Source organism: Cydia splendana, chromosome 3, assembly GCF_910591565.1.
Source record: "Cydia splendana chromosome 3, ilCydSple1.2, whole genome shotgun sequence".
NCBI classification, from domain to species: domain Eukaryota; kingdom Metazoa; phylum Arthropoda; class Insecta; order Lepidoptera; family Tortricidae; genus Cydia; species Cydia splendana.
Genome location: NC_085962.1, coordinates 19,799,522 through 19,820,720, shown reverse-complemented (window position 1 = coordinate 19,820,720; position 21,199 = coordinate 19,799,522). Strand labels below are relative to the sequence as shown.

Genomic DNA, 21,199 nt, shown 5'->3' with positions numbered 1-21,199 from the left:
TTAAGAACGACAGTAGACGACCGCTTCCCCGTACAAAGTTAGTCCCCATTTTCCTCAATGGGTATTGACATTATAGAAAATATTTTTAAAAATTAAATGTATGTTGAGCATAGCTAATATATTAGCTTCGTTTGATTTTATTTTGATTTTGTAATTATTATAAGAATAACGAGCTTTTAAAAAAATGTATGGATTTTGTTTTTCGCATCTAACTCTTAAATAATCAAAAAAATTAAAAATAAACAAACGAAGGTGCTATAGCTGTAGTTAATAAACATCCTCTTTTATCTATATCTATATACATATAATAAAGCTGAAGAGGGTCGAAAGTCTGTACATGGACGATATTCGAAAAAAAGTTGGCTGGGGATACTTAGAATCGATAACAGAACACGTTCCAACAGTTTTTAGATTTTTTGTCTGTTTGTCTGTTTATCTGTTTATCTGTTTATCTGTTTGTCTGTTTATTTGAACGCGCATCACGTGAAAACGGCTGAACGGATTTTGATGCAAACTTTACTAATCTGTCAAGAACATCCCCGGCCAGGTTATAGGCTATAAAAATTCAACCCCTAAAAGGGGGGGTAGCCACAACACTCGATTGACTTAAGTTTGCCCCTGAATCTTATAGCGCTACTTAGGAAAGAGGGGCAAACTTTTTTCAAATATGTGCTACCACTACAGGAGTACCCTGGTAAACTAACAGATGGCGCTGAATGTAATACGTGTTGACATGAATAAGCCACCGAGGAAGGATTTTGCCAAATTAACTCTAAGTTTAGAAGAGGGAGTATGGATATCAACAAATTTAATTGAATAATTATGTTGATTTAATAATACAACAAAATTAAACGACAGTAAATTAATTGCCCCTCATTGCACAGTGCCGTCTTTTGGGGAACTGAGTAAACATTAAGTAATCAAGAAAACTAAAAATGTGTTTACATAGTTACGTAATGGTAAAATAAACACACATATCAACACGCGTATAATTGCATAATTATTTAAAATTATTAATTTTCTCCGTCATGAATATACCTAATCGTAATTATATCGCATCCATATCAAATCCATATTCATACGTATCGCCGGCCACGAAGGTGGGTACTTTGAAAAAAAAACATTGACCTCTGTCATTTGCAGTGCCGGATTAACCCTTTTAAGCAAAATAAGCACTTGCTTAGGGCACCACGTCTAGGGGGCACCAAAACCGTAGGCAAAAAAAGACCCTTAAATATCGAGCCCTATGCGAAGCTAGGCTGATAAAAAACTGTCCCATCCCCTCTCTGTATGAAATCCTGGATTAGCGCCTGGATGGGACTAAAAATAAAAATGTACAACTGTCTATCAAAGCGTGGTTATTATATCGAAAAATGTTCGCGCTCGCTTCGCTCGCGTTTTCAATAACTTTCTAAGGTATGATAAAAGTGACATTCGGGTGGCGACTGCGCAGCATTACTCTGTTGAAAATTTATTGCTGCAGCACTGTCAATTTTCGTGATAAAATGATGTGACTGATTTCCATACTAAAAGTAAAAATGTACAACTGTCTATCAAATTGCGTTTTTTATATCGAAAAATTTTCGCGCTCGCTTCGCTCGCGTTTTCAATAACTTCCTAAGGTATGATAAAGGTGACATTCGGGTGGCGACTGCATCAGCATTATTCTGTTGCAACGTTACTGCTGCAGCACTGTCAATTTTCGTGATAAAATGTTGTGACTGATTTCCATACAAAAAGTAAAAATGTACAACTGTCTATCAAATTGCGTTTTTTATATCGAAAAATTTTCGCGCTCGCTTCGCTCGCGTTTTAATAACTTCCTAACATATGATAAAGGTGACATTCGGGTGGCGACTGCAGCAGCATTATTCTGTTGCAGCACTGTCAATTTTCGTGATAAAATGATGTGACTGATTTCCTTACTAAAAGTAAAAATGTACAACTGTCTATCAAATTGTGTTTTTTATATCAAAAAATTTTCGCGCTCGCTTCGCTCGCGTTTTCAAAACTTCCTAAGATATGATAATTAGGTGACATTCGGGTGGCGACTGCAGCAGCATTATTCTGTTGCAACGTTACTGCTGCAGCACTGTCAATTTTCGTGATAAAATTATGTAACTGATTTCCATACTAAAAGTAAAGATGTACAACTGCCTATCAAATTGCGTTTTTATATCGAAAAATTTTCGCGCTCGCTTCGCTCGCGTTTTCTATAACCTTCTACGATATGATAAAGGTAACTTTCGGGTGGCGACTGCAGCAGCATTAGGTACTCTGTTGCAACGTTACTGCTGCGGCACTGTCATTTTTCGTGATAAAATAATGTAACTGATTTCCATTCTCAGCTGTAATGCGGCAATGAACGTCAATTTACCAAAAAAATTCAATGTAATATTGATGACCCTAGGGAGACGGGCACCATGGTCTAGAAATGCTTAGGGCATCAAAATATCTTAATCCGGCACTGGTCGTTTGCGGAGTCAAACGATTTGGGACTCGCATTTTATACGCATTTCCATGCCTTCCCGAAAAAAATCGAATCATTCGCGAAAGTCTCGCAACGCATTGAGGTTACAAGGGGCACGTGGTCTTCCTCAGGAGTCTGAAGAAGACCACGGTGAGTGGCGCTCTAGCCAGGCAGGCCGCTTCGCTTTCGCTCGCGCGACCTTACTGTATCGTCCGATATAGCTACACCTACTACTCGGTCGTTTAAATCACGTGTAAAATTTTAATAAGGGCGAAAAAAACTATTGATTTTGGAGTGTAGTTTTATTTAGTAGTAACTGTAAAATATTTTATCTGGACTACAATCCTCTAGCATATCCATCTGTCAACTTTACTTCAAGTTCCGCCTCCAGGGGAGGGAGAGAAATTAGGATTAGAAATTAGCCGCTTACTGACACAGACCGAATTCCACGCGGGCGGAGCCGCGGGCACAGCTAGTAATGAATATTTTCCATAATGTCAATATCCAGAAAGAAATATGGGGACTACGTTCGAGAACCAGTCATCCCCTTTCCTCTAAAGTGTTGGGTCTTAGGTCACATGAAAGTGTATCCGGAAGCGGGTACAGAAAGCGTTCCCACTAAAACGACTCCAACTACCTACACAATACAAATTATTAAGAGTGCTCGGCATCACGGGAACGCTTTCAGAAGTAATGAATTAGGAAAGTTGCGCAGCACTCACGCGGATTGAGACGGCGGGCGTCGGCGCGGCACCCGCTACAACATTACTTTAATTAAATATATTTGAACAACAAACTTTAATTAAATTTCATCCAGCAGTTAGGCGTCGCAGAGGAATAATCGCGCAATTAGAGCGGCCGGGAGCGTCGCCTTACACGCTCCCCGTTAATTAACTCACTTCGGCCGACCTATCCGCCAGGCGCGCTGTGGAGCCGGTGGAGCGCCCTGTAGGCTTACAGGAGCGCCGCGACAGTAGGTACCCCGCGAGCGAGATAAACAACCCGTCCCTCTCTAATAAGCGGGGGAAGAAAAGAAAATCCTTGCATCCATTCCTACAGTTCCGAAAGCTTTTTCTAATCGATATTTAGGGTTTACATATGCCCACGGTACGATAATCCCCAGTGCCTTAATTGAGCTCTTCAGGAAATGAATGACCTAGAAACAATACCTAGAACAATATCTAGAACGCTATACTGACCAAGTCCTACAGTCAGGAGGATGTATAAATTATATTTCTTAAGTCAGTTCATGTTTAAGAACAAAGAAATCCCGAGAATTTCCTGTGAGCTGTGTAATCTATTATTTCAAGCTCAATCTATTGTTTTAAACAATCGAGATAAATGTAACTTATAGACAGAGAGCTAGCTACGGAAATAGGTTTGCAATTTATAGAGCAACGAAATCCCTCTAGTTAGTGTGCCATACTATCATTATTAATTAATTCGGGCGCCTGGCAGCTGTTCAGCGGTGGGTGTGAGAGGTGTCAAATAAATTGAAGGTGTACATTTGTACAATTTATAGAGCTCTGAGTTTGGTGTGATATAATAGCTAATTATGTATTTAATTCGAATATAACGTTGCCAGGCGTTTTAATTGGGGGAAAAGAAGTGCCAGGTGACGTCCAAGATGCGTGGAAAAAGTGCCAAACCATCTCATTTACTGGGTCAAATTTTATCGTCTTTCGTTACCCAAAGGGTGAAAATGAGACCTAATTACTATAAGATCCCGTTTTCGGTCCCCTGTATAAATTGCACACCTTCAATTGTTTTTACAGCCCCTTTGTTGCCCAACCACTGTCACACCCACCGCTGTACAGCTGCCAGGCGCCCGGATTAATTAATAATGATAGTATCCCAACTAGCAAAATAGTCGTATAAGAATTGATTTACTCAGCCTGTAATCGTATAACAGCCGAGTTACGGTTGTTGAAACACCAATATATCGTATAATAGCGGTTAACTCGACTATTTAGCAATTTTCGCACTAATTAGGTGCTATAATCATGTCGTATAAACGTTTAAAGCACTATCTTTTAGCACTTTTATTCCACCTTTTAATAAATGCTGAGTTAGCGCTACTAAATCACTTTTATTCAGCATAATTGTTCTATTAAAATCATATAACAGCTATAGAATAGCTAATTGTCTGAATAAGGCGCTTTAATACAACCGTTACTCAACTCTCTTCTCTGTTGCTATAAAAGCCTATTAAAAGCAATCCAATAACCATTTGGCAACAATGCTGCTGTAACAGCGCGCTTATATCATAATTCGGGTAATGGGGCTCAAACCGCTGTTATAGGAGCTGAAGTGTATTTACAGGTTTTATTCAAAATGTATTCAGCGTACTTTTAAAGAGTTTTGAACTACATTAACAGCACAAGTCAGTCATGTTGTTGTTTCAATATAGTCCGGTGGCCAACTGCATGAAACCCTATCTGATAAAAAAATAGAAAATCCTACTCTGTAGGGGTAGCTGACTTTTAGTAGCATCAACTGCTATTGGTCGGCCGCGGCTTAATTTGGCAAATTTTGCGTAAATGGCCAAATAGTGGCACAAAAATTCATCAAAAAAAACCCCCATCGTATAATAGAATGAAACTTGCATGGTAGGATAGCTGCCTTTGAGGACAGCAAAACAAAAGTGGTTAGCTACATCCTGTGTTGGCAGGTTCCTGTGTTCGACCGAATTTGTGGTACCACGTGACAGCTACAATTTACCTCATCGAAAAATAGAATGAAAAAAACTGATTGTAATACCTACATTAAATTTGTTGACGTATGTCTTGGTCGGCCTCACCTTAGCCTGATAGCTTTTGCAGTCCGTCCGCATTGAAAAAAAATGTCAATGGCAGCAATCCTACCATACAAGTGACATTCTATTTTTCGATGAGGTAAATTGTAGCTCACGTGGTACCACAAATTCGGTCGGACACAGGAACCTGCCAACACAGGATGTAGCTGACCAATTTTGTTTTTTTGATGAATATTTGTACCACTTTTTTGCCATTTGCGCAAAATTTGCCAAGTTAAGCCACGGCCGACCAAGAGCAGTTGAAGCTGCTAAAAGTCAGCTACCCCCACAGAGTAGGATTATTCTATTTTTTTATCAGGTAGGGTTTCATGCTGTCGGCCACCGGACTATAAATCCATAAACATGGCGACACCATGTGCTATAAGTGTAGCAGTAGATGCAGTTACTCGACTTATAGTCGAATTAATGAGATATAACAGAAACTAGATCGTGTAAGCAAATTTTTACTTATTTTAATTAATATTTTTTTATTGAAATTTAAGAAAATAGGCGGCTCATGAATATATATGAACCAGTGCCTTTGGTTTTATCAATAAAGTATTTTTCGCGCTAGGTTTTACTGTATTACGTGTACTTACAGACAGTAAAAACTTATGTACACAATCACGGTAAAAATAAATGTCATGGATGACAGCAGTAAAACAATACTTAAGTACCTTTTTGTTTTATTAGATACGTGAAGACGATTAGGCCTCAAACTTAATCAAATAATTGAAATATAATCGCCTACCTGAGATCGTTTTTAGCACATATTAGTTGAATAAAAGCATTTACTGCACTCTTACACATTCAAAATGCCGAGTAAAAGCAATTCGGCTACTTTTACGAAACATTTTTGCTGAGAAAAAGCAGTGCGGTTGCTATTATAGAACACTTTCACTGAGTAATAGTAAATTGCTAATGTTTATAGAACGAATAGTCGAATAAAAGTACTATCGTTGCTATTAAAACACTAAAATCGCTTTTATCCACTTTTACTCAACTCTTACAGCATCGATTTGCTTCTTATACAGCGCTTACTCGATTTTTATAACACTTTTAGTCTGTATAAGTGCGCCTTTTTCGCGTTGAGTAAACGCTTACAGGACTTTTATTCGATTGTTTTTACACCGTTTATAGCACCAAAAAGCGAAAATAAAAACGTGCTCTCAACTTTTATAGCACATAGATTTGCTAGTTGGGATGGCACGTTAACTAGAGGGATTTCGTTTCTCTATAAATTGCAAACCTAATTCCGTAGCTAGCTCTTAGACCATTAGCAAATCCTACACAATTCGAAAATTAGATGATTTGGTCAAAATAATATAAATCTTTATTCACATGGAAACTGTCACCAACTGAGATATTACAATGAGATCTATTTATTGTGGCGTATTTTTTGTTTTATACAATCCAGATGAAAATATTTCAACAATAGTCCACAACCACACACCACAAGTTTATTTAACACACTTTACCAAAAAAATATCGGAAATAAAACAAGTCCTTTGTGAGCAAAGCACTTGTTTTATTTCCGATTTTTTTTTTGGTGTCAATTTCTCAAAATTGAAATAAATCACGAAGAAATTAGAGACTGCTATTTTAAAAACGCCGCCACTTTTGCGCGAACATGCGTAGAACAGATAACGTAACCTGTTAGATAGAGCATATGAAGCGACTTTCGGGTTTTATACATACCGTAAACCGGGGTGAAAAGACACGATTTCGAACTTCGAGGTCGAGTAATAATTTTTCACCTCAGCAACTCGAACAAGGGTACTTTGCTACTCGAAAACAGTGAGCAAAATCGCATTTGTCTCACTGAGTGAGACAAAATGACATTAAAGTGACCTTTATATACAAAAGTCATTTCAACATGTGGGGTCTAATACAAGTTCGAAATAAGTACTTGGATTCTATTATCTCTGTCCCTTTCACATCGTTAGCAAAAAGAAAGAGACAATAAAAGTTCAAATGACTTTTAACGGGACATCGACGGTTTATAATAGACCCCCGAAAAACGTCAGAACGCATCGTTATTAATTAACTAATAATTAATTAATTAATCAATATAAAGTTTAAGATTTGATCAAAACTGTTAATATCAGTTTTTCTACTATAGTGTTATTACACTATATTTTACGTATTTTATTGTACAATTAAAATAATGAACTCAAAAAATACACACAGATTATCACGCACAAAAAAAATGTTGTTTTAAGAATCTCTACTACAGGGTGTTTCATGAGACATGTGCAGGACTAATCCTGCATACTCAGTAACTGATAATTGATCGATCACCGTCGTATTTAGGTGAAACAACCTTTTTCCTATTTTTTAACTTTTTGGTGAGGGCAAATTTAACTATCTACAATCATGGTCACCCTGCAAGACCTAATTAATAAACATAAACCTCTTTAACCGTAATGACAGCATTTTGATTACGAAGAAAATAAACTGTCAAACTTGAGTGAGATACGAGTTTTCAAAAGTAACCAGACCGTGATGACAGGGATGATATTCAATTTGACACAGAATAATCGGTTAACTACCCTAGTATTAAAATTTTAGGGTGACCATGCATGTCTTAAATAAATATTTTTTTTTCAACACGATTAGAAAATTAACGTTAATCTCATTAATACTGATACGAAATAGTTGCTTCTAATTTACGAAATGCGCAGTGTTAGTCCTACTCACGTCTCCTCAATCACCCTGTATAGTTGACAAATAGTAAGTATCCGCAATTTGGACCGTATCTTACAAAGTTTTTTTTACAAAAAAAGCTGTCGATTGAAGTGTCAGTTGATGTTCGTTACTTCCATATTATTTTATTGAAATTTATTACGTTTTGTTTTTGTGTTTGATTACGGTAATTAAACTTAATTGTAAGCATAGATTTATAAGGCATAGATAGAGTGTTCGTACATCCCTAGTGAAGCCATTTCAAGTGCGACGTCACGTCGCACTCATGTCACCGTATTCGGACGGCCCTGGCAGTACTCAAGGTCAAATCGGTTTGTGTACTACACCTCCCGTTTAAAAATCAAAAACACAGGAAAGATGGTTGTTTGTGCAGTGAATGGGTGTCACAACGCATCATATCATAAAACCAAACCGACTGATATTACATTTCACGCGTAAGTATCGAGTTTAATGTGATATTTTTACGTAATCGGAACTACAAAAATCCAAAGTTGCGTCAGCCGCCATTTCTTCTAAATGTTGCCAGTGTAGTGAATATTTTTTCCTCAAAATGGGACATGACGTTTACGTTCTAAAATGCATACGCTTAGTTAAAGTTCCTTATATAATTAAATAAAAATTATATATTTTTAAATATTTCATTATTTTATTTCAAATAATGTATTATTTTTATTATTTTATGCACATTTTAAATAAAGAAATACTAAAAACGTATCAGTTTATTTATTTAAACCTTATTTCACAAAGAATAGAAATGCAAAAAACCCTAAAAGAAACATAAAAATCTTTTGCTACAAAATCAAATCTAGACACTGACAAATTATTAATAAGTGTTAAGGATGTACAGGCAACACGTTTTTGTATATATGTGTGTATTGCTGAACGTAAAATACGAGCCTCGCACGCACAAATCGATCGTGTTTTGGCTTCACTTTTGGCAGGTTAGCCGTATGGGGACTATCAGTCTATGCGTTATTAGTCTGAGATTGTAAGTAGGTATATCTTAAGAAATCATGAGTGAGTAGGTAAGTGACAAAGAAGGATTTAAATTTTTCAGGTTGGCTAATATGGACCCATAGATATCCTATTTCATCAAGATCGGGTCGAAAATAAAGATGGCGGCCGTTTCGTGAAATTTCGACATCAGATTCGTGTTTAGGGGCCTCTCGGACCCACAGATATCCATTTTCATCGAGATCGGGTCGAAAATAAAGAAAATAAAGATGGCGCAGGTTCGTGAAATTTCGACTTCAGATTCGTGTTAAGGGGCCTCTCGGATCCTCAGATATAGATTTTCATCAAGATCGGGCAGAAAATAAAGAAAATCAAAATGGCGACCGTTTCGTTAATTTTCGACTTCAGAATCGTGTTAAGGGACCTCTCGGACCCTCAGATATCGATTTTCATCAAGATCGGGCCGAAAATAAAAAAAATCAAGATGGCGGCCGTTTCATTAAATTTCGAATTCAAATTCGTGTTAAGGGGCCCCTCGGACCCTCAGATATCGATTTTCATCAAGATCGGGCCGAAAATAAAGAAAATGAAGATGGCGGCCGTTTCGTTAAATTTCGACTTCAGATTCGTGTTAAGGGGCCTCTCGGACCCTCAGATATCGATTTTCATCAAGATCGGGCCGAAAATAAAGAAAATCAAGATGGCGGCCGTTTCGTTAAATTTCGACGTCAGGTTCGTGTTAAGGGGCCTCTCAGACCCTCAGATATCGATTTTCATCCAGGTCGGGTCGACAATAAAGAAAATCAAGATGGCGGCCGTTTTGTGAAATTTTGACTTCAGATTCGTCTTAAGGGGCCTCTCGGACCCTCAGATATCGATTTTCATCAAAATCGGGCCGAAAATAAAGAAAATCAAGATGGCGGCCGTTTCGTGAAATTTCGACTTCAGATTCGTGTTAAGGGGCCTCTCGGACCCTCAGATATCGATTATCATCAAGATCGGGCCGAAATAAAGGAAATCAAGATTGCGGCCGTTTCGTTAAATTCCGACTTCAGATTCGTGTTAAGGGGCCTCTCGGACCCTCAGATATCGATTTTCATCCAGGTCGGGTCGAAAATAAAGAAAATCAAGATGGCGGCCGTTTTGTGAAATTTCGACTTCAGATTCGTGTTAAGGGGCCTCTCGGACCCTCAGATATCGATTTTCATCAAGATCGGGCCGAAATAAAGGAAATCAAGATGGCGGCCGTTTCGTTAAATTTCTACTTCAGATTCGTGTTAAGGGGCCTCTCGGACCCTCAGATATCGATTTTCATCAAGATCGGGGCGAAAATAAAGAAAATCAAGATGGCGGCCGTTTCGTTAAATTTCGACTTCAGATTCGTGTTAAGGGGCCTCTCGGACCCTCGGATATCGATTTTCATCAAGATCAGGCCGAAAATAAAGAAAATCAAGATGGCGGCCGTTTCGTGAAATTTCGACTTCAGATTCGTGTTAAGGGCCTCTCGGACCCTCAGATATCGATTTTCATCAAGATCGGGCAGAAAATAAAGAAAATTAAGATGGTGGCCGTTTCGTAAAATTTCGACTTCAGATTCGTGTTAAGGGGCCTCTCGGACCCTCAGATATCGATTTTCATCAAGATCGGGCCGAAAATAAAGAAAATCAAGATGGTGGCCGTTTCGTTAAATTTCGACTTCAGATTCCTGTTAAGGGGCCTCTCGGACCCTCAGATATCGATTTTCATCAAGATCGGGCAGAAAATAAAGAAAATCAAGAGGGCGACCGTTTCGTTAATTTTGAACTTCAAAATCGTGTTAAGGGACCTCTCGGACCCTCAGATATCGATTTTCATCAAGATCGGGCCGAAAATAAAGAAAATGAAGATGGCGGCCGTTTCGTTAAATTTCGACTTCAGATTCGTGTTAAGGGGCCTCTCGGACCCTCAGATATCGATTTTCATCCAGGTCGGGGCGAAAATAAATAAAAATCAAGATGGCGGCCGTTTCGTTGAATTTCGACTTCAGATTCGTGTTAAGGGGCCTCTCGGACCCTCAGATATCGATTTTTATCAAGGTAGGGCCGAAAATAAAGAAAATCAAGATGGCGGCCGTTTCGTGAAATCTTGACATCAGAGAAGTTTATTATAATTATCGTATTTCTGAAAAAAAAATTATGGTAATTTTTTAATTTATCATATAATATAGATAGACAGAAACATCGAGGAAGTACGAGTATCATAATATAATCCAAAACTAGGCGTCAGCAAATATTCGAATTTGGAATGTTCTACATCGCGCTATCGAAATTTTTCCTGTCGCGTATATATACCTCCGAGTCACTTCTAGGGAGGTTGGTCGGGGAGGCGGGCCTTGGACTCCGACCGAGTGCTGGCACATGAATATTACTAGTCACACTTAAAGGTCGGGCAAAGCCCGACATTCAGCGCGCTTCGCGCGCTCTTACATACAGGGCGCCCGCGGCGCCCTTCATACTTAAAGGTCGGGCGAAGCCCCGACATTCAGCGCGCTTTGCGCGCTCTTACATACAGGGCGCCTGCGGCGCCCTTCACACTTAAAGGTAGGCCGATTCAGCGCGCTTCGCGCGCTCTTACATACAGGGCGCCAGCGGCGCCTTTCACACTTAAAGGTCGGGCGAAGCCCGACATTCTGCGCGCTTTGCGCGCTCTTACATACAGGGCGCCTGCGGCGCCCTTCACACTTAAAGGTCGGCCGATTCAGCGCGCTTCGCGCGCTCTTACATACAGGGCGCCAGCGGCGCCTTTCACACTTAAAGGTCGGGCGAAGCCCAACATTCTGCGCGCTTTGCGCGCTCTTACATACAGGGCGCCTGCGGCGCCCTTCACACTTAAAGGTCGGGCGATTCAGCGCGCTTCGCGCGCTGTTACATACAGGGCGCCAGCGGCGCCCTTCACACTTGAAGGTCGGGCGAAGCCCGACATTTAGCGCGCTTCGCGCGCTCTTACATGCAGGGCGCCTGCGGCGCCCTTCACACTTAAAGGTCGGGCGATTCAGCGCGCTTACATACAGGACGCCAGCGGCACCCTTCATACTTAAAGGTCGGGCGAAGCCTGACATTCAGCGCGCTTTGCGCGCTCTTACATACAGGGCGCCCGCGGCGCCCTTCACACTTAAAGGTCGGGCGAAGCCCCGACATTCAGCGCGCTTTGCGCGCTCTTACATACAGGGCGCCTGCGGCGCCCTTCACACTTAAAGGTCGGCCGATTCAGCGCGCTTCGCGCGCTCTTACATACAGGGCGCCAGCGGCGCCTTTCACACTTAAAGGTCGGGCGAAGCCCGACATTCTGCGCGCTTTGCGCGCTCTTACTTACAGGGCGCCTGCGGCGCCCTTCACACTTAAAGGTCGGCCGATTCAGCGCGCTTCGCGCGCTCTTACATACAGGGCGCCAGCGGCGCCTTTCACACTTAAAGGTCGGGCGAAGCCCGACATTCTGCGCGCTTTGCGCGCTCTTACATACAGGGCGCCTGCGGCGCCCTTCACACTTAAAGGTCGGGCGATTCAGCGCGCTTCGCGCGCTCTTACATACAGGGCGCCAGCGGCGCCTTTCACACTTAAAGGTCGGGCGAAGCCCGACATTCTGCGCGCTTTGCGCGCTCTTACATACAGGGCGCCTGCGGCGCCCTTCACACTTAAAGGTCGGCCGATTCAGCGCGCTTCGCGCGCTCTTACATACAGGGCGCCAGCGGCGCCTTTCACACTTAAAGGTCGGGCGAAGCCCGACATTCTGCGCGCTTTGCGCGCTCTTACATACAGGGCGCCTGCGGCGCCCTTCACACTTAAAGGTCGGGCGATTCAGCGCGCTTCGCGCGCTGTTACATACAGGGCGCCAGCGGCGCCCTTCACACTTGAAGGTCGGGCGAAGCCCGACATTTAGCGCGCTTCGCGCGCTCTTACATGCAGGGCGCCTGCGGCGCCCTTCACACTTAAAGGTCGGGCGATTCAGCGCGCTTACATACAGGACGCCAGCGGCACCCTTCATACTTAAAGGTCGGGCGCAGCCTGACATTCAGCGCGCTTTGCGCGCTCTTACATACAGGGCGCCCGCGGCGCCCTTCACACTTAAAGGTCGGGCGAAGCCCCGACATTCAGCGCGCTTTGCGCGCTCTTACATACAGGGCGCCTGCGGCGCCCTTCACACTTAAAGGTCGGGCGATTCAGCGCGCTTCGCGCGCTCTTACATACAGGGCGCCAGCGGCGCCTTTCACACTTAAAGGTCGGGCGAAGCCCGACATTCTGCGCGCTTTGCGCGCTCTTACATACAGGGCGCCTGCGGCGCCCTTCACACTTAAAGGTCGGGCGATTCAGCGCGCTTCGCGCGCTGTTACATACAGGGCGCCAGCGGCGCCCTTCACACTTGAAGGTCGGGCGAAGCCCGACATTTAGCGCGCTTCGCGCGCTCTTACATGCAGGGCGCCTGCGGCGCCCTTCACACTTAAAGGTCGGGCGATTCAGCGCGCTTACATACAGGACGCCAGCGGCACCCTTCATACTTAAAGGTCGGGCGAAGCCTGACATTCAGCGCGCTTTGCGCGCTCTTACATACAGGGCGCCCGCGGCGCCCTTCACACTTAAAGGTCGGGCGAAGCCCCGACATTCAGCGCGCTTTGCGCGCTCTTACATACAGGGCGCCTGCGGCGCCCTTCACACTTAAAGGTCGGCCGATTCAGCGCGCTTCGCGCGCTCTTACATACAGGGCGCCAGCGGCGCCTTTCACACTTAAAGGTCGGGCGAAGCCCGACATTCTGCGCGCTTTGCGCGCTCTTACATACAGGGCGCCTGCGGCGCCCTTCACACTTAAAGGTCGGGCGATTCAGCGCGCTTCGCGCGCTGTTACATACAGGGCGCCAGCGGCGCCCTTCACACTTGAAGGTCGGGCGAAGCCCGACATTTAGCGCGCTTCGCGCGCTCTTACATGCAGGGCGCCTGCGGCGCCCTTCACACTTAAAGGTCGGGCGATTCAGCGCGCTTACATACAGGACGCCAGCGGCACCCTTCATACTTAAAGGTCGGGCGAAGCCTGACATTCAGCGCGCTTTGCGCGCTCTTACATACAGGGCGCCTGCGGCGCCCTTCACACTTAAAGGTCGGGCAAAGCCCGACATTCAGCGCGCTTGGCGCGCTCTTACATACAGGGCGCCCGCGGCGCCCTTCACACTTAAAGGTCGGGCGAAGCCCCGACATTCAGCGCGCTTTGCGCGCTCTTACATACAGGGCGCCTGCGGCGCCCTTCACACTTAAAGGTCGGCCGATTCAGCGCGCTTCGCGCGCTCTTACATACAGGGCGCCAGCGGCGCCTTTCACACTTAAAGGTCGGGCGATTCAGCGCGCTTCGCGCGCTCTTACATACAGGGCGCCAGCGGCGCCTTTCACACTTAAAGGTCGGGCGAAGCCCGACATTCAGCGCGCTTCGCGCGCTCTTACATACAGGGCGCCTGCGGCGCCCTTCACACTTAAAGGTCGGGCGATTCAACGCGCTTACATACAGGGCGCCAGCGGCGCCCTTCATACTTAAAGGTCGGGCGAATCCCGACATTCTGCGCGCTTTGCGCGCTCTTACATACAGGGCGCCTGCGGCGCCCTTCACACTTAAAAGTCGGGCGATTCAGCGCGCTGTTACATACAGGGCGCCAGCGGCGCCCTTCACACTTGAAGGTCGGGCGAAGCCCGACATTTAGCGCGCTTCGCGCGCTCTTACATGCGGGGCGCCTGCGGCGCCCTTCACACATAAAGGTCGGGCCAAGCCCGACATTCACCGCGCTTCGCGCGCTTTTACATACAGGGCGCCTGCGGCGTCCTTCACACTTAAAGGTCGGGCGAAGCCTGACATTCAGAGCGCTTCGCGCGCTCTTACATACAGGGCGCCTGCGGCGCCCTTCACACTTAAAGGTCAGGCGATTCAACGCGCTTACATACAGGGCGCCAGCGGCGCCCTCCATACTTAAAGGTCGGGCGAAGCCCGACATTCTGCGCGCTTTGCGCGCTCTTACATACAGGGCGCCTGCGGCGCCCTTCACACTTAAAAGTCGGGCGATTCAGCGCGCTGTTACATACAGGGCGCCAGCGGCGCCCTTCATACTTGAAGGTCGGGCGAGGCCCGACATTCAGCGCGCTTCGCGCGCTCTTACATGCGGGGCGCCTGCGGCGCCCTTCACACATAAAGGTCGGGCCAAGCCCGACATTCACCGCGCTTCGCGCGCTTTTACATACAGGGCGCCTGCGGCGTCCTTCGCACTTAAAGGTCGGGCGAAGCCTGACATTCAGCGCGCTTCGCGCGCTCTTACATACAGGGCGCCTGGGCGCCCTTCACACTTAAAGATCGGGCGAAGCCCGACATTCAGCGCGCTTGGCGCGCTCTTACATACAGGGCGCCTGCACACGGGGGTTTTAAGCGTCTGCGACTTCTGAGGTTGACGAGGTTGACGTTTAGGTTCTAAGTCAAGTTTAGTATTATTTTCAACTAAATCAAAGATGTAGACATAGATTTCATCCAAATCGGTTCAGCGTTTATTAATTTGCCATACAATCCTACACCTTACCTTTCATTTTTAAGGAATTGTTTTGGAATAAAAACTATCCTATGTTCTTCAAACTATCTCTATACCAAATTTCAACTAAATTGGTTCAGCAGTTTAAGCGTGAAGAGGAATAAAAAAAAGTACTTTTTTCATATTTTATGTGTTTTTACTTCGGAATGGTGCCGGAATGATATCATAAATAAATTTGGCATCCCCGATTTATACGAAAACGATACCAAACTTGGCCTAGTAACTAAAATGATATAGATATCAAGATAAAGTTGAGAGTCCCCCCCTCCCGCCCTAAAAAATTACATCAATAATCTCGGTGGCTCCACTTCTTAAATCCATCCTTGGGTCTTAGGGACCAATCCTGCCAAAGGAAATCTTTTGTTCATGCAACGCCGTCGTTCCGTCGTTTAGGGCTTCCACCCTCGACTACAATAGTAAGTAAATACCATAAATCCCTTCGCTTACGTCCAAATGTTTTTTTTTTGTCTGCATGCCTTTCTTTTTTATGCAATACTTACCTGTGTTGTGGCGTTAAATATTTAAATGTATTTTCTTTCTTTCTTTCTCGCTCGTGCGATAGAGTAAGTAAGTAAATATTACTAGAGATAGGCACGGTGGGTCAATGTACGAAATTCGTCGTGCTACGCGTCCTTTCTTATCGATTGCTACCAGAATATAAATTTCCAGCTCTGAAAGACATGGGACATAAAGTTGAAGTTGCCGCTTGTAATGGTGTCATTATTTTTGTAATGTCATGTTCGAGAGTTACTTTGTTGTTTATCGCCCATTCTGGACTAACAGGCGGGAATTTTTCATGCGTTTTGTGTGATTTCATTTTAATTTTATGATCCTGTACGTCTACCATCAGTTTTGACATTGACATATACGCTCACGTCTACGTAACTTACTTTCTATGCATCTCGCTCGTACTCGCATATGCGAGCAATAGTGCAAGCGAGATGTACAGAAAGTAAATTACGTAGATGTGAGCGTTATGTCAATGTTAAAACTGATGGTAGAGGCTCTGTAGTATTTATAGGTACAGCGATATATTTGGCCTTCGCTGCCTGAAACATTCTTCGAGTTGAACTGAATATTTGTATTCGGCAAAGTCCATATTCGTCCCATCTCTAAAAACAACTTAATATTTGCATTTGATTACTTTGCCTCACATGTGAATAAAATGCAACTTTCTTATTAGTTTTTGAACCATCAAGAGAACCCTTACCAGCTGATGTGGTGAAAAATAAGTTAATGAACTCACCTTTCCAAAACATCCCAAAGCAAGTCCGGATATATTTCTGGTATCGATAGGGTTGCTAATATATGAGGATCGTATATATCTACTTAAGTGTTCCCGCTGATCCATTATGCGCACATCGTAACATATAAATAAAGGCAAAAACTCACAAGATCCATTAAAAGAATTGCTGCGAGATGTTTGCTTTGTATGGACATACCGCTTTTAAGGAACCGCTTTTTATTTTAACACTTTTACGTCTTCAATGAAGACGTGTCGGTTTGTGAAAACACATGTATTGTTTTATGGGCTTCGTTAACGCGTAGCTCACTCTATATCGTCGCGTCGCTACAAGTACGCCTACATGCGGCCCACACCAGTTTTGGTGTCTAGCAGTAGTAGTTGCCGCGCACTGCTACGCTACGGAACGGACGCCTGCTCGCGCTTGCGCCACCTTGCGGTCACATCTGTCGTAATAGGCGCGTTTTGCTAGAGAGTCAACCTATACTATTGTTTATTCTGTGGTAATTATACCAAAATCTTGATACTTAAGAGTAGTTTTTGTTTGAAAAATAACGTTGACCATCAAAAGATTTTAAGGTTGACTCACGCTAGACCGATCCGGGGCCGGGGCGGAGCTTCCGGCGCTTGGTTTTCTATGGAAAGCGCCACGTGATCACCGATCAGCCGTCATAGAAAATGTCGCGTCGAACGGCTCGGCCCGTGCTCGGGTCGGTCTAGCGTGAGTCATCCACTCGTAATAATCATTCGTCATCGCACAACTTGAGTAAGTAATTTATCTGTCACATCTCGGGAGAGGCCTTTGTCCAGAAATAGATGTCATTTAGCTTATATAATGTGTGTCTTACCAATTCATGTGCCGTCGCAAGTTTCCAAAATCGCGAAATACCCAATTGGAAATATATCGGAAACTTCTTTATTTGTGTAAATGAGTTGATACTTTCCTTTTCTAAAATGAAAGTTTCGTATGACCTTTCATTTTTTTGTGCAACATTTTCAATGTTGAACTAAACGCCATAGAAAGATGACACTTATAGAAAAGCGATTCTTTTAAAAGCCCCCAAAGTCTTAAAGTGGAAAAGATCTCGAAAATATAATAATACAATCGCAGCAGGTATATCCAATAGATTCGTTCCCGGTAAAGCACTTCCGTTATAGACTGAGAGCTATAAAGGGTAGCGAGTGGAGGCAGCCTTGATTCGGCCGCACTAACCACTAACAAACTGAGTTTCAAGCACTTACTTAAGGTAAGGTGGGGTAAGTCTATCACCGGGGTAAGACTATCACTTGTATGGATCCACATTCATACTATTAGTCTTACCCCGAGCAAAATAAACTATGTTAGTCTTACCCCACCTTACAGTATAGGTTTAATTTAAAAGCAAATAAAGTAAACTATGCAATAATAGAGGCCAATGATGAAATCATCTCATTGACCGAGCGAGCGCGAGCGAAGCGTCTCCGTTTCAGCTTGGCTAAAAATATTTTCGTATTTATCCGGATTTTCGGCTGCTCTCCTCTACAGGTTGCATTTCTCAAGCGATTTTCGTGAAATTTTTTGATCAATTTCGATAGTTATATGGAACATCGATTCAGTACTTGGATTTTTTTTAATGGCTACCTACTGGCTCTCGGTCAGGATCTTTTCAGTGTACACTACAGGCTTTTTACTCGGAGACTATACACTATCTTCGTATTAAAGATAACATATTAAATTTATTTTAAAAACCGTAATGCGATAAAAGTCAATATTCAATATTAAACATCGTCCCAAAAAGGAGTCGTAAATTATTTCAGTACTAAACGTCGTACTAAAATACGATTTCATCGATTCTACAAGGAAACCCACATTTATTTGTGTTTTATCGCTAATTAAATCGAGTAACAATAATAAAGGTGTTCCATTCTAATTGTGGCTGCAATGCTGCTTGCTGTCACGGCAGACAGCAGCGACAATGGTTTGTATTGGTTTCTATGATTCCGATCCCGACGGCATTGCGGTCGTACCTGCCTTGATCGCAGACTGCAAGACCAGTCATGTCAGACATGCCGCCGCGCATTTTTTAACCCCCGACGCAAAAAGAGCGTTGTTACTTATAATTATTTTTGACGCCAATCGCCAATGTCTGTCTGTCTGTCTGTAGCATCCTAGCTCTCCAACAGATAGACCGATATCGGTGTTTTTTTTAAAGTGAAAGCGAGTTTCCTGCAGTGGTTCTTGGCTATGTTTGATAGAAATAATTGATCCAGCAATTTGAAAGTATCAGCGCTTTTCCAAAATGATGTAAGGCATTTTTGGCATAAAATGATTTTTTTTTGCCATATAGCGTAGATTTTGACATTGGAAATGTCTTTTCGTTCGCTCCAGTATAGGCCCCGAATTCAAGAAAAAGTGCGATTCCCTTATATCTCGGAGAGTTGTGAAGATATGATATTAATAGACGCGTATTTACAAGAGCTGTAAGGTGCAAAACGAATTATTCGAGAAAGTCAAAAACGAAAAAAGTTAAGGCCGAAATAGTGAAAACAAAATTCATTTTTTTCCGAATTTTTGATTTTGGCGCACGATATTTTGGAATCGACAGAAAAATTTGAGAAAAACTCCTCTGGACAATTTAGTCAGCTACAATTTGAGCCTAAAACAAAGACGATCGGGATAAGGGTTTGCCCTGTAGCCTAACCTTTTTGAAAATAGTCAAAGAGTCAGAACGACATTTTTCACATGACATTTATGACTTCATGTTTCGCAGAGTTCGTTATCGGTGTTTGTTGTGAATTATCGGGGTTATGAGTATGACGGTAGAGTCAGACCGAGAAAAGTCTGCAGCGATTTTGATAGCCCATGCACTGCAAGTGTCATTTAAAACGTCAAACTTCTATGAAATCATGACGTATAAATAACATTTGCACTGCATGGGCTATGACTTTTCTTGGTCTAACTCTATCTATCCTGTTTGAGACGGGCGTAGATAACGTGTTCACTATTCGACAATCTATGTATTCGTGTGGTAGGTACACTTTACGGAAAAACTATCGCACTGTTGGGAATGAGATTTAACATAGTAATTTGTGTCGTTCCACGGGTAAACGTACCTTATGGCGTTCGGCACTTACGTCGCGTAGCGCCGCATTAGTATTGGATTGGAGCGTCTTTAATAATAGCCTAAGCGCCAACCGCCATAAGGTACCTTTACCAGTGGAACGTCACATTTAAATTCATGACTAGATGTAGTAGATGTGTTATCAAAAAAAAATATATCATCATTTTATAAACCTAAAAAAAGAAAATAAAGGAATAACACTGTATTACTACTAACGCCATCTGATAGAAAAATAATGAATTAACATTCGTGCTAATGTTAATTATTTATTTTTCTAACAGATGGTGTTAGTAGTAAAAAAAACTTGGACATTCTTACACAAATTGCCTAAGCCCCCCAGTAAGCCCAAATAGGCTTGTGTTGTGTGTACTCAGCTTACGCCATCAACAACGATGAATAGAAAAGTGGAAAGTGGGTTAAAATTTAGGATTCTGACCCACCTGTCTTCGCTCGGTATGATTCCCAATTTAGCATTTAAGTTTCTTTTATGTCAATACTGGAACATTCAATCTTGCTGTATATTCACTGTGGAGGTCAATTTACTCGCATGTTCTGTGACGCTGATGAACTGATTGTGTTAGCAAACTTAAATCGGGTATTTTAAGTTTGAGAAATAGTTTTAAGTAGTGTTACTTTTGCTAGGAACTGCTAAAATTATAAACAAATTATAGCAACAAAGGCACATCCTGTTTTGGTCATCCGACTCATCTTGATGAGATCAAGATAGAGCTGATGCTGAACCCTGGCAGTACCTAGTGCAGCTCGGGTTTGGTGCAACATAGACACACGCTGTTTTGGACATCCGACTCGTCATGATGATTACTTGGTAGAGCAGTACCCAAGATAGCTGATGCCGAACCCTAGCAGTACCTGATGGAGCTCGGGTTTAATACAACATAAGCACACGCTGTTTTGGTCATCGGACTCGTCTTGATGAGCACTTAGGAGAGTAGTACCCAAGATAGAGCTGATGCTGAACCCTGGCTGTACCTAGTGGAACTCAGGTTTGTTGTAACCTAGGCACACGCTGTTTTGGTCATCCGACTCGTCTTGATGAGCACTTAGGAGAGTAGTACCCAAGATAGAGCTGATGCTGAACCCTGATTGTACCTAGCGGAACTCAGGTTTGGTGCAACATAGGCACACGCTGTTTTGGTCATCCGACACGTCTTAATGAGTATTTGGAAGAGCAGTACCCAAGATAGAGTTGATGCTGAACCCTGGCTGTACCTAGTAGAACTCAGGTTTGGTGCATCATAGACACACGCTGTTTTGGACATCCGATTCGTCATGATGATCACTTGTTAGAGCATTACCCAAGATAGCTGATGCTGAACGCTGGTAG

At 43.1% G+C, this 21,199-nt stretch overlaps 1 long non-coding RNA gene across 1 annotated transcript in view; it reads left to right on the top strand.

Annotated features, from left to right (window-relative positions):
* Positions 1–7,514: 7,514 nt before the first annotated feature.
* Positions 7,515–21,199, top strand: part of LOC134789397 (uncharacterized) — a 309,984-nt gene continuing 296,299 nt past the window's right edge. Inside the window, exon 1 of the long non-coding RNA XR_010144043.1 lies at positions 7,515–7,643. This is a non-coding gene — a long non-coding RNA (uncharacterized LOC134789397). The remainder of the gene's footprint in view (positions 7,644–21,199) is intronic.